Genomic DNA, 11,779 nt, shown 5'->3' with positions numbered 1-11,779 from the left:
TTAAAGGTGGTTTTGCTGACTTCCTCCAAAGAAAGGATTTTGAGACATTATCGTAGTGTAGAACATCATTAACTCAGACAATGTCTCATGAGCCAGTTCCTCTCCCATTCGTAATCACATGGACCACCTATCTCAGAACATCCCTGTGGTGATAACAGCAATTGCTTACATGGAAAAATAATATTAGGGAAGAATGAATTCTGATCTGGCATCTGGAAAAAAGAGGGGTTAGAACCACATAACCAATCAACTCTGGGGATCCAGGGACCTCAGCTTGCGAACCTCTATCCTAAATCTTTCAGGCACTTTCTGAAGCATTGTTTTGGTTTCAGTGGGGCGATTGCTATTAACCTTTCCACTGCTACTGCTACTAGATCCTCTTTTTCTCTCTTACTGCAAAAGGTGAAATCTTATGACTGGGGTAGTCTCCAGCTCTAAGACCAGGATAGGGGGCATGGAGCATCTCTGCTGCTGCTCTGCCTTGGGGTGGTGAGATGCAAAACCAAGGAGGCTCATGCCTTAGGCTTTGCCTACAGAAATATAAACATGAACCTGTTTCCTTCTCAAAAATCTGTATTTGCCAGCAAGGAAAGGTGACTTTGTGCATAAAAATCTGCTTTGTACACAAATACCTATTTGTGTGCACGTGTGAGTGTTTTGGCCTCTGAAAAAGCCAATTTTCAACAAAGAATCTTTTGTTCAAAAAGTTTCAACCAGCTCTTGTACTCTTGTGTCACATGGGGAGGAGGAGATGGTCTTCAACACAGGTCATGCATGATTTGATCACCTTTGATTCTGCTTCCATTGATCCATATTGGTTCATCTGGACCTAGCTTTGTTTCAGATATCAAACAGGAAGTAAGTTGGGTTTTTCCCCCCCTGTTAATCTCATAAGCTCTCACCCTTTATTTCCTTCCTGCCAGTCCTTAACAACTTTTATCACTTGCTAGTTGTGACAGTTTGGGGGAATCTGTCTGTGTACTGTTCATGAACTCTGGTTGACATTGGGTACTTTCTGTGTCAGATGGCAAACTGAATTTTGAATGTGGAGCCTGTTTGCCTTTTCTGTTGCCTTTTGTCTCTATGTTGAGCTAAAATCCACATGAGGTCAAAGGAGAAATTCTTGTATCTGGAACAAGACTAACAGTACATGGTCGTTAAATTCTGATGATCATCCATTCAAGTGGGGCACCCTTAAACAAAGAGATGGTAGCTGCTCAGGGCATAACAGTTTTTCAACCTGAACTCAAGTGGGGAGTAACTAAGCAATGGGTCACCTGGTGAGAGGCTTTGATCTATGAGACTGATCAGGGCATCATCTGACAAAGGGGAGTGGATATTATAAAAGAGAGGGTCTCTCACTGGCTGTTTGGGAGCACGTGGAAGGGCACTGACTGCAGCTGGGCGAAGGGGCGTGGGTGTGAGAGAGTGTTTCCATGATCCAGAGGAGAAGCCATGAGCTGCAGGAGAGGGATCCAGGACACACCAGAGGATTCTGATCTAAGTCCAAAGACTGCTCTAGAGTGGAGAGGAAACTGAGGCAGAAAAATGCATATGGTGTTTGTATGACTTCTGTCAGGGTCTTGATATCTTCCATGCTATCTAAAGTAAAGAATAATTGTATTTAGAAACCATTGCAAAGCCTGTGTGTGTGTTATGTGCTACATCTAACAGGTAACTGTAAACCCCACCGGACCTTCCTCCTGATGTCTGGTAATGCTTGTACTTCTCAGTCTTTCAGTAGTACACCTTCTCACTCTCAGCTTCTTGCTCCCAGCTCCTCGCACGCACACTGCAAACTGAAGTGAGCTCCTTTTTAAACCCAGGTGTCCTGATTAGCCTGCCTTAATTGATTCTGGCAGCTTCTTGATTGGCTGCAGGTGTTCTAATCAGCCTGTCTGCCTTAATTGTTTCCAGAAAGTTCCTGATTGTTCTGGAACCTTCCCTGTTACCTTACCCAAGGAAAAGGGACCTACTTAACCTGGGGCTAATATATCTGCCCTCTGTCACTCTCCTGTAGCCATCTGGCCCAACCCTGTCACATATCCCGCCCCCCCTCTGCTCAACACCACGGGGTTGGGCAACTTGGGACGTCAGGCAGTGTAACCATGACAAGCCATCTGCATTGCCATGGTGGCTTCCAGCCTGGTGTTGTATGGTGAATTGGAAAGGTTGTAGGGACAGGAACCATCTGGTCACCCTTGCGTTCTTCTCTTTATTTCGCTGCATCCACTGGAGGGGTGCATGGTCGGTCACAAGGGTAAACCATCATCCCAGAAGGTAATAACGTAATGTTTCCATGGCCCATTTCACAGCTAGGCACTCTCTTTCAATGACGGCATACTTCTGCTTTCTCGGGAGGAGTTTCCTGCTGAGGTAGAGGATTGGGTGTTCTTCATCTCAGACCATCTGCGATAGGACAGCTCCCAATCCTACTTCAGATGCATCTGTCTGTAAAATGAATTCTTTGTTGAAGTCTGGGGCTATAAGCACGGGGTTGCTGCAGAGGGCTGTCCGTACGTAGATCCATGAATGCTTTCTCTGTGGCACGTGTCCACTTCACCATGTCCGGGCCCCGGGCTTTTATCAGGTCTGTCAGGGGACTCACTCTGGTAGCAAAATGGGGAATAAATCATCGGTAGTACCCCACCACACCCAGGAATGCCCTGACTTGCTTTTTCCAATTTGGCCGGGGCCAGTTTTGGATAGCCTCTAGTTTGTTTAGTTGGGGCTTGACCATGCCCATTCCTACAATGTAGCCAAGGTATTTAGCCTCGGCTAGCCCTATAGCACACTTGGCTGGGTTGGCTGTGAGGCCAGCCTGTCTTAGCATGTCCAAAACTGCTTCCACCTTTTACAAGTGGGTTTCCCAGTCGGGGGTGTGAATAATCATATCATCCAGGTATGCTGCTGCATAACTAGTATGGGGCTGGACGAGCTTGTCCATAAGACGCTGGAAGGTGGCAGGTGCCTCATGCAGTCCAAAGGGAAGAACAGTATATTGAAACAGACCCTCTGGGGTAGAGAATGCTGTCTTTTCTTTCACATCTTTGGCAAGGGGAATCTGCCAGTATCCCTTTGTTAAATCAAGGGTGGTCAAAAATCGGGCATTGCCCAGGCAGTCAACTAACTCATCAATACGGGGTATGGGGTATGCATCGAATTTGGATATCTCCTTCAGCCGGTGAAAGTCATTAGAAAACCTAGTGGTGCCATCGGGTTTGGGCACCAACACAGTCGGGCTTGACAACTGACTGTGGGACTCTTCGATGACTCCCAGCTCCAACATCCTTTTTACCTCTGCCTTGGTCTCCTCCCTTTTTGCTGCTGGGACCCGATAGGGCCTTAAAGTTACCTTTGCCCCAGGGTCTGTGATAATGTGGTGATATGCTGTGGTGGTACGACCTGGTTTGGTTGAAAACACGTCCTGGTATTGGTTGATCATCTCAGTTACCTCCTTCTTCTGGTTTGGTGTCAGATCAGTGGATATCCTGATCTGCTCCTGCATGTTATTTCCCTGGATCGGGGTCTCTTGGGCCACTACACACGCCTCTCATTGGTGCCAAGGCTTTAAGAGGTTAATGTGATAAATTTGTCCTTGTTTCCGGCATCCTGGCTGCCGCACCTTGTAGGTTACTTCCCCCACGGGTTCAGCCACCTCACAGGGCCCCTGCCATTGGGCCAAAAGCTTGCTTTCTGCCGTGGGTACCAACACCATCATCCGATCCCCTGGTTGGAACTGTCGGACTTTTGCCTGGTGATTGTAATGGGTTTGCTGGGCCTCCTGCACCCTTTCCAAATGTTCCTGTAAAATAGAGGTGACCCGGGCTACCCGTTCTTGCATCTGCAACACATGGTCAATTATATCTCTCCCCTCATTGGGTTCCTCTTCCCAGATTTCTTTTGCGATCTCTAGTATGCCACGGGGGTGGCGTCCGTATAACAACTCAAAGGGGGAAAACCCAGTTGAGGCCTGAGGTACCTCCCGGATTGCGAACATAAGGTAGGGTAGTAGGGTGTCCCAATCCTTCCCGTCCTGATTTACCACTTTCCTTATCATTGCCTTAAGGGTTCAGTTAAACCTTTCTACGAGCCCATCAGTCTGGAGATGATAGACTGAAGTTCTCAGGGTATGGATATGGAGCAGCGTACAGAGGTCCTTCATTAGCTTTGACATAAATGGGGTACCTTGGTCTCTTAATATCTCCTTTGGTAGCCCCACTTGGGCAAAGATCCCCACCAACTCTTTAGCTATCATTTTAGAGGCTGTGTTCTGCAGGGGGACGGCTTCTGGGTAGCTAGTAGCATAATCCAGAATGACAAGTATATATTGGCGGCCCCGGGCTGTCTTCTCCAGGGGTCCCACTAGGTCCACAGCTATTCGCTCAAAGGGGACCTCTATGATGGGAAGGGGTACTAAAGGTGCCTCAAGGGGGATGGGGACTGTGCAGCTGGCACTCCGGGCAGGATGCACAGTACCTCCACACTTCTTCATGTACTCCGGGCCAGAAGAATCGTCGCAGGACCTGTGCCAGGGTCTTCTCTACCCCCAAATGCCCCCCAGAAAGATGACTATGGGCAAGACTTAATACAGCATTCTGGTGTTTTTGAGGTACTAGGATCTGCTCTACCTTCTGCCCCTGTACTGGTGCAACCCGGTATAAGAGATTCTTCTTTATTATGAAGTAGGGTCCTGGTCCTTGGGTTTCCCTTCCACGGGGACCCCATCTATTTCAGTCACCTCCTTCCTAATGTTGTTGTACCTTGGATCTTCAGCCTGGTCCCGTCCAAAATTTCCTCTCCCAGGGCTAATCTGCCCGAGATCTAGGGGGCCAGTCTCTGTTGCCTCTACTGGTTCAGAGGCGTTAGGGTGTGGGTCAGTCTCGGGTGCTTCTCTCTCTGGGTGGCCTCCTTTTCAGCTGCTCGGGTCCGCCTACCTACCAGAGTGATCCTCTGGCGTTGGGTCAGTATTCGGGTTCCCAAGGTCTTAGCTGCCCTCTTTTCCCTTTTTGACTTTCTACCCTGTCTGGGAGTGGAGAACAAATCTGGGGATATTTCAGAGAAGATTGGGGGTTGACAGTCTACTGTGGATGCCTCACTGACTTCAGGGTTTCCCCTTTTCTCCAATTCCCCTACTGGGAGTAAGTCTCCAAACCCTGGGAAGTCCCTCCCTATGAGCACCGGGTATGGGAATTTAGGGACAACACCTGCTGCTACCTCAGTAGTGTTTCCCTGAATCTCGATTTTTACTGGGATGGTGGGGTAATAACCAACTGTCCCATGGATGCATATTTATTCCCGTACACTTAGCCCACAGCAGCTGACTACACTTCACGAGCTTCCCCGAGACAAGCGTGATAGCACTCCCCGAATCAACCAGTGCTGTGGTCTCTACCCCATTTAGCTTCACTGGTCTGGTGTACGTATGTGGGGTTAGTGAGACCCCCCACAAGGTGGATTAGGGAGCATGGGTCTGCCCAGTTCCCCAGGTTACATTGCATAGGCTCCTCAGCACTGGGACACTGTGCAGCTATGTGTCCCCACTCCCCGCAGGTGTAACATCTGTATGGAGCCCTAGGCGTTCCCCAGTCTCTTGGTTTGGGCAGTCTAACATCACGATCCTCTTCCCCCTCAGTGCTCCGACTCTTTGTGGCTACTGGTGGGCCTTCAGCCCCTCTCTTTTTCCACCTGGGTTCTCCTGGTGGCCCAGTCACCAAGCTCTAGGGCTTGGTGCTGCTAGTTTAATCCAGGGTGCTTCTTCCTTAACTGGTCGGGTCAGCTCCCTAGCTGTCCTTCACCTCTCTACCAGCGCGACAACCTCGTCGTAGGTGAAGGGTTCGTTCTGGCTTAGCCAGGTGCAAAGGTCTGGCGGTAGCCCCCTCATGTATCGGTCGATGACCAGAACCTCTAGTATCTCCTCCAGACTCCGGGACTCAGTTTGCAACCACTTTCATGTGAGATGGATGAGGTCAAACAGTTGGGACCACGGGGTTTTGTTTTCCTGGTACCTCCACTCGTGATACTGCTGGGCCCGCACTGCGGTCATTACCCCAGATCTGGCCAGGATCTCTGCTTTCAGCTGGGGGTAGTCTGCCACAGCCTCTTCAGGCAGATCATAGTAGGCCTTCTGGGCCTTCCCACACAGGAATGGGGCGAGGATGCCAGACCACTGATCTCGAAGCCAAGCCTCCCGTAAGGCTGTCCTCTCACAGCCCAGGAGATATGCCTCTATGTTATCCTCCCCTGTCATTTTCTGCAGGCAATTGCTGGGCCGTATGATCCACGTCCCATCATGGCTGTGGTTCATCTCTGTAAGGGACTTCACTTGATTTACCAGTTCCCGCAACGTAGCACACTCCTGAGCAGTCTGGTCCATCAGCAGGCGATTAGTCTCTTGCTGCAGCCACACTGCCTCCTGTTGGGCGGCTGCCTAGACACGGGTAGCCTCCTGCTGGGCAGCTGTGGCTTGTATCGGTGCCTGCACTACGTCTTCCATTGTGGTGAAAAAAAAAATAAACCCGCTCCCCGTTTTTTTTTTTCCTTTTTCAAACACCCTCCTTCTTCTGCCGCGCTGTGCACACCAGATCCCACTCCTGACCCCAGTTGTGACAAAGTTCCTCCTTGCTGGATCCTGTGCTTATTGGCGGATTTGCTCACCTCAGAGGTTCACGGCAGCCCTCAGTTTGGCCACTTTCGTGGCTCAAATCTGCTGTTCACTCAGTTAGCCTCATCACTAGCCAGCATGGGGAAAGGAAGAAGAACAATCCCCGCAGTCTCTGCTGATCCACCTAGTAGATCGGGAATAGGCCAGAGACCTTCCCCTCTGGTGGAATCCACAGTCCAGTTCAATTCCTCCGGTATCAAGTAGAGAGTTGAGGGGGATGGGGGGAACCCGGGCCTGGCCCCTACTCCGGGTTCCAGCCCAGGGCCCTGTGGAATGCAGCTGTCTACAGTGGCTCCTGTAACAGCTGTGTGACAGCTACAACTCCCTAGGCTACTTCCCCATGGCCTCCTCCCAACACCTTCCTTATTCTCACCACAGGACCTTCCTCCTGATGTCTGGTAATGCTTGTACTTCTCAGTCTTCCAGTAGTACACCTTCTCACTTTCAGCTTCTTGTGTCTCTTGCTCCCAGCTCCTCGCATGCATGCCACAAACTGAAGTGAGCTCCTTTTTAAAACCTAGGTGCCCTGATTAGCCTGCCCTAATTGATTCTAGCAGCTTCTTGATTGGTTGCAGGTGTTCTAATCAGCCTGTCTTAATTGTCTCCAGAAGGTTCCTGATTGTTCTCGAACCTTCCCTGTTATCTTACCCAGGGAAAAGGGACCTACTTAGCCTGGGGCTAATATATCTGCCCTCTATCACTCTCCTGTAGCCATCTGGCCCGACCCTGTCACACTATATTTAGTAGTTTTCAGAAATACTTACAAGCATGCATTTTTAAACTTCTTCAGCTTTTTCCCTTTTTTATTTTATCACAGACATGACAGACCATTTGCAAATGTTTGTGAATCACATGATATTTAAAAACTTGTATGTGGAACATTAAAGTCACTGGAAAAATCAGTGCTCATGAACATTCTATTTTCTTAATTAGAAAGGAATTGTGCTTGCAAATTGCTATATTCATATATTATGCAGTGGTATAAAAACATTAAAAGCCATTTAGGCAGAGGTAATTGCAGCAGTTGCTAATATGGTAGAACAGCCCTGTATTAGTGGCTTAGCTGTGCATTAACACTGACAAGTTAATATCTGCTGTCTCTCCCAGAGGTTCCCTGAATTCTCTGTCCAGACTCTGTTTCTTCAAATTATTCCACACTTTTACGCATAAACAATAACATGGCCTTTCCCAACCCCACATAATCAACTTGCTGAAGAAAGGTCCTAGCCTTTCGTTCACATTACTTATGTTAGTGAGATGCATATCCAGGAAAGCCTGGCTTGTCTTGCACAGCCATAAAGGACTGAACAACTCTACAATTGAGCCCAACCCCAGGTCATAGTTCATATGAACGGTTCATCCAAATCCTCCTCTCTTATGCCGTATAGAATTCAGTAATCCAGAGATCCTCAAGCTGCTGGAGAGCCACCTTGTCCTCAGATGTTGTTTATGATTTACTGTCAGTATGTTCAATGCTGTACTAAACAGAGTAAGTTATCAGACCTGAGTTTCATTTGTACTATGGCCACTTTTAGGGTTGCCAACTCTCTAATCACACAAAACCGAACACCCCTGTCCCACCCCTTCTCTGAGGCCCTGCTCCCTGTTCACTCCATCCCCCCTCCCTCCATCGCTCAGTCTTCCCCACCCTCACTCCCTCACTCATTTTCACCAGGCTGGGACAGGGGGTTGGGGTGCGGGAGTAGGCTCTGGCTGGGACCGTGGGGTTCGGAGTGTGAGAGGGGGTGTGGGCTCTGGCTGGGGGTGCAGGCTCTGGGGTGGAGCTGGGGGTGAGGGGTTTGAGGTGCAGAAGGAGGTTGGGGGTTAGGGTGTGGGGGGTGAGGATTCCAGCTGGGGTGTTGGCTCAGGGGTGGGGCCAGAAACGAGGGATTGGGGTGTGAGAGGGGACTCCAGGCTGGGGCGGGGGATTGGGATGCGGGAGAGGGCGTGAGGTCTCGGTGGTGCTTATCGCAGCTCCGAGGAAGTGGCCACCAGGTCCCTTCGGCCTCTAGGTGTATGGCCGGCCAGGTGGCTCTGCGCGGTGTGCGCTGCCTTCGCGCCCGCAGGTGCTGCCCTCCACAGCTCCCATTGGTCATGGTTCCCAGCCAATGGGAGCTGTGGAGCCTGCAATCAAGGCGGGGGCCGCGCGCAGAGCCTTCCAATCCCTGGCCGTCCCAGTGCCTAGGGGCTGCAGGGACCTGGTGGCCGGTTCCGGGAGACATGTGGAGCTAGGGCAGGCAGGGAGCCTGCCTTAGCCCCAGGCCCTTGCTGCATCACTCCCAGACTTTTAATGGCTCGGTCAGCAGTGCCAACCAGAGCTGCCAGGGTCCCTTTTTGATCAGGCATTCCGGTCAAAAAACGGACTCCTGGCAACCCTAGCTCCTTTACACCACTCTGGGTGTGTAAATGTAATTTGGTGTGCATAAGAATAGGTCCCATAGTTTATGAAGGCTCAAACCTTCAGGTTGCTGAATACTGCTGAAAAATGCAGAGAGCCAAAGCACTCAAGCCCAGATCCTCAAAGATATTTAGGTGGCTAACCCCCACTAATTTCAATGGGCCTCAGTGTTTGCTCAGCACCCATGAAAAAGGCTTTAATGTAGTATGGGGAAATGTGCAGAGTATGCAAGAACGTGAGCAAAGCTCGGCATTGAACTTAGCACTGGAGAACAGGGGAGTGGAGCATGGTCCTGCCCTAGACACTTAAGTGCAATCCAATGGATGCAGATGATGTGTTGCTTATGAGATGTTTCCATTACTTTTAATGGAAGGAGAAGTGTCTACATGAGTGTGCTTAAGAGAGAAGAAATTAAAAACAGGGGCAACTGGGAGAAATCAATATATTTGAAAATGTAGAAAAATATCCAAAAATATTTAATAAATTTCAATTGATATTCTATTTTTTAACAGTGCAATTAAAACTGTGATTAATCAGGATTAATTTTTAAAACCACGATTAATTTTTTTGAGTTAATTTGTTACACTAATAAAATAATACCAATAGGATCTTATAAGAGGGATAAGGCAAAATGCCACGTTTATTGTAAATACAACAGAAAATCAATAAACACAATTACTGTCGGTATTCACTCACATAAACATTTACACAGACATTCACACAGGTTCTGCAAAAGTTATTATAGTTACCAGCATAAAGGTTGCTCGTGACAGAGTACTGGCCAGGTAGCCTATACACGAGAGTGGAGCCGAGTCTGTGTCAGATGCGCATCCCATGCTCCTGGAGGGTGGCCGCAGAACCAGACTCAAAGAACCCGGTCCCCTAGTTCTGTCTTTATAGGTCTTTGGCTCAATACAAGTCTATGCAGGTTGCTTCATCAAGCTGATGTTGCAAACGAGATGACCATTAATCAGTTCAACCAGCAGATGGCACATCCATGACAGCTCCATGATGGCTGTGTGTTATCTTCAGTTCTTCTGTCCTTCCTTGAGGCGCTTGGGTGGATTCTGGTTTGCCCACTGGGGGTCAACCGGTTATCTCCACTCTGCATTCTCTTCGGCCCATCAATACTGGAGTTGTAATTCTTAGGTTTAGGCTGGCACCATCCACTAACCAGTCAATTATCTGTTCCAAACACTCACTCCCATACGCTCATCATTCTTCCGTTTCAAATGCAGTTTCATGACTTTCAGAGTACAGCAGATTTAATCCAATTCTCTCTCCCTCTCTTGTTACACAAAAATCTACATAGGCCTGGTCTACACTAGGAGTTTTGGTAGTGTTTAGCTGCGTTATTTCGATTTAACCCTGCACCTGTCTACACAACGAAGCCCTTTCTTTCAACTTAAAGGGCCCTTAAAATCGATTTACTCCACCCCGATGAGGGGATTAGCGCTGAAATCGGCCTTGCCAGGTTGAATTTGGGGGACTGTGGACACAATTTGATGGTATTGGCCTCCGGGAGCTATCCCAAAGTGCTCAGTTGTGACCGCTCTGGACAGCGCTCTCAACTCAGATGCACTGGCCAGGTATACAGGAAAAGGCCCGTGAACTTTTGAATCTCATTTCCTGTTTGGCCAGCTTGGCGAGCTCACCTGCACAGGTCACCATGCAGAGCTCATCATCACAGGAGACCATACAGTCCCAGAATCGCTGAAGAGCTCCAGCATGGACCGAACGGGAGGTACGGGATCTGATCGCTGTATGGGGAGATGAATTCGTGCTGGCAGAACTCCGTTCAAAAAGACGAAATGCCAAAATATTTGAAAAAATCTCCAATGGCATGAAGGACAGAGGCTATAACAGGGACCTGCAGCAGTGCCGCGTGAAAATTAAGGAGCTCAGGCAAGCCTACCAAAAAACCAGAGAGGCAAACGGCCACTCTGGTTCAGAGCCCCGGACATGCCGCTTCTATGATGAGCTGCATGCCATTCTAGGGGGTGCAGCCACCACTACCCCAACCCTGTGCTTTGACTCTGTCCAAGGAGTGGGAGGCAACAGGGAAGCAGGTTTTGGGGGTGCAGAAGATTGCTGTGAGCTATCTACAACCTCCTCCTCATCATAGCAAAGAATCAGAGAAACTGGTTTCCCCAACAGCCAGGAACCCCAACAGGGTGATCTGTTTATCACCCTGGACCTGGACCCAGTACCCCCCGAACCCACCCAAGGCGGTGTCCCAGACCTTGAAGGCGGAGAAGGGACCTCTGGTGAGTGTACCTTTGTAAATATTATACATGATTTAAAAGCAAGCGTGTTTTATGATTGATTTGCCCTGATATTCTCAGCCAGTACAGTTATAGGAAAAGTCTGTTAACATGTCTGGGGATGGAGTGGAAATCCTCCAGGGACATCTCCATAAAGCTCTCCTGGATGTACTCCCAAAGCCTTTGCAAAAGATTTCTGGGGAGGGGAGCCTTATTCCGTCCTCCATGGTAGGACACTTTACCATGCCAGGCCAGTAGCACGTAGTTGGGAATCATTGCAGAACAAAGCATGGCAGCGTATGGTCCCGGCGTTTGCTGGCATTCAAACTACAGAACAGCAAGCTCAATCCTCTGACATCCCCATGGAAGAACCCCCTCAGAGGAATTTCATAATGATTTCCATCCTTATATCCTTATATCCCTTCCTATGGGTTTCCATGCAGGCAGGGTTGG

General features: G+C 49.1%; 1 long non-coding RNA gene across 1 annotated transcript; it reads left to right on the top strand.

The window, feature by feature from the left end:
- Positions 1-2,023: 2,023 nt before the first annotated feature.
- On the top strand, positions 2,024-10,596 carry LOC122464331. Its single transcript, XR_006288273.1, has 3 exons — positions 2,024-2,037; positions 2,760-2,764; positions 10,375-10,596. It is a non-coding gene; the product is annotated as an uncharacterized LOC122464331 (long non-coding RNA).
- The last annotated feature ends 1,183 nt before the right edge of the window (positions 10,597-11,779 follow it).

Source organism: Chelonia mydas, chromosome 2 (genome assembly GCF_015237465.2).
Source record: "Chelonia mydas isolate rCheMyd1 chromosome 2, rCheMyd1.pri.v2, whole genome shotgun sequence".
Classification (NCBI taxonomy): domain Eukaryota; kingdom Metazoa; phylum Chordata; order Testudines; family Cheloniidae; genus Chelonia; species Chelonia mydas.
The sequence above is the reverse complement of the archived record's forward strand: the minus strand, read 5'-3'. Positions and strand labels throughout refer to the sequence as shown.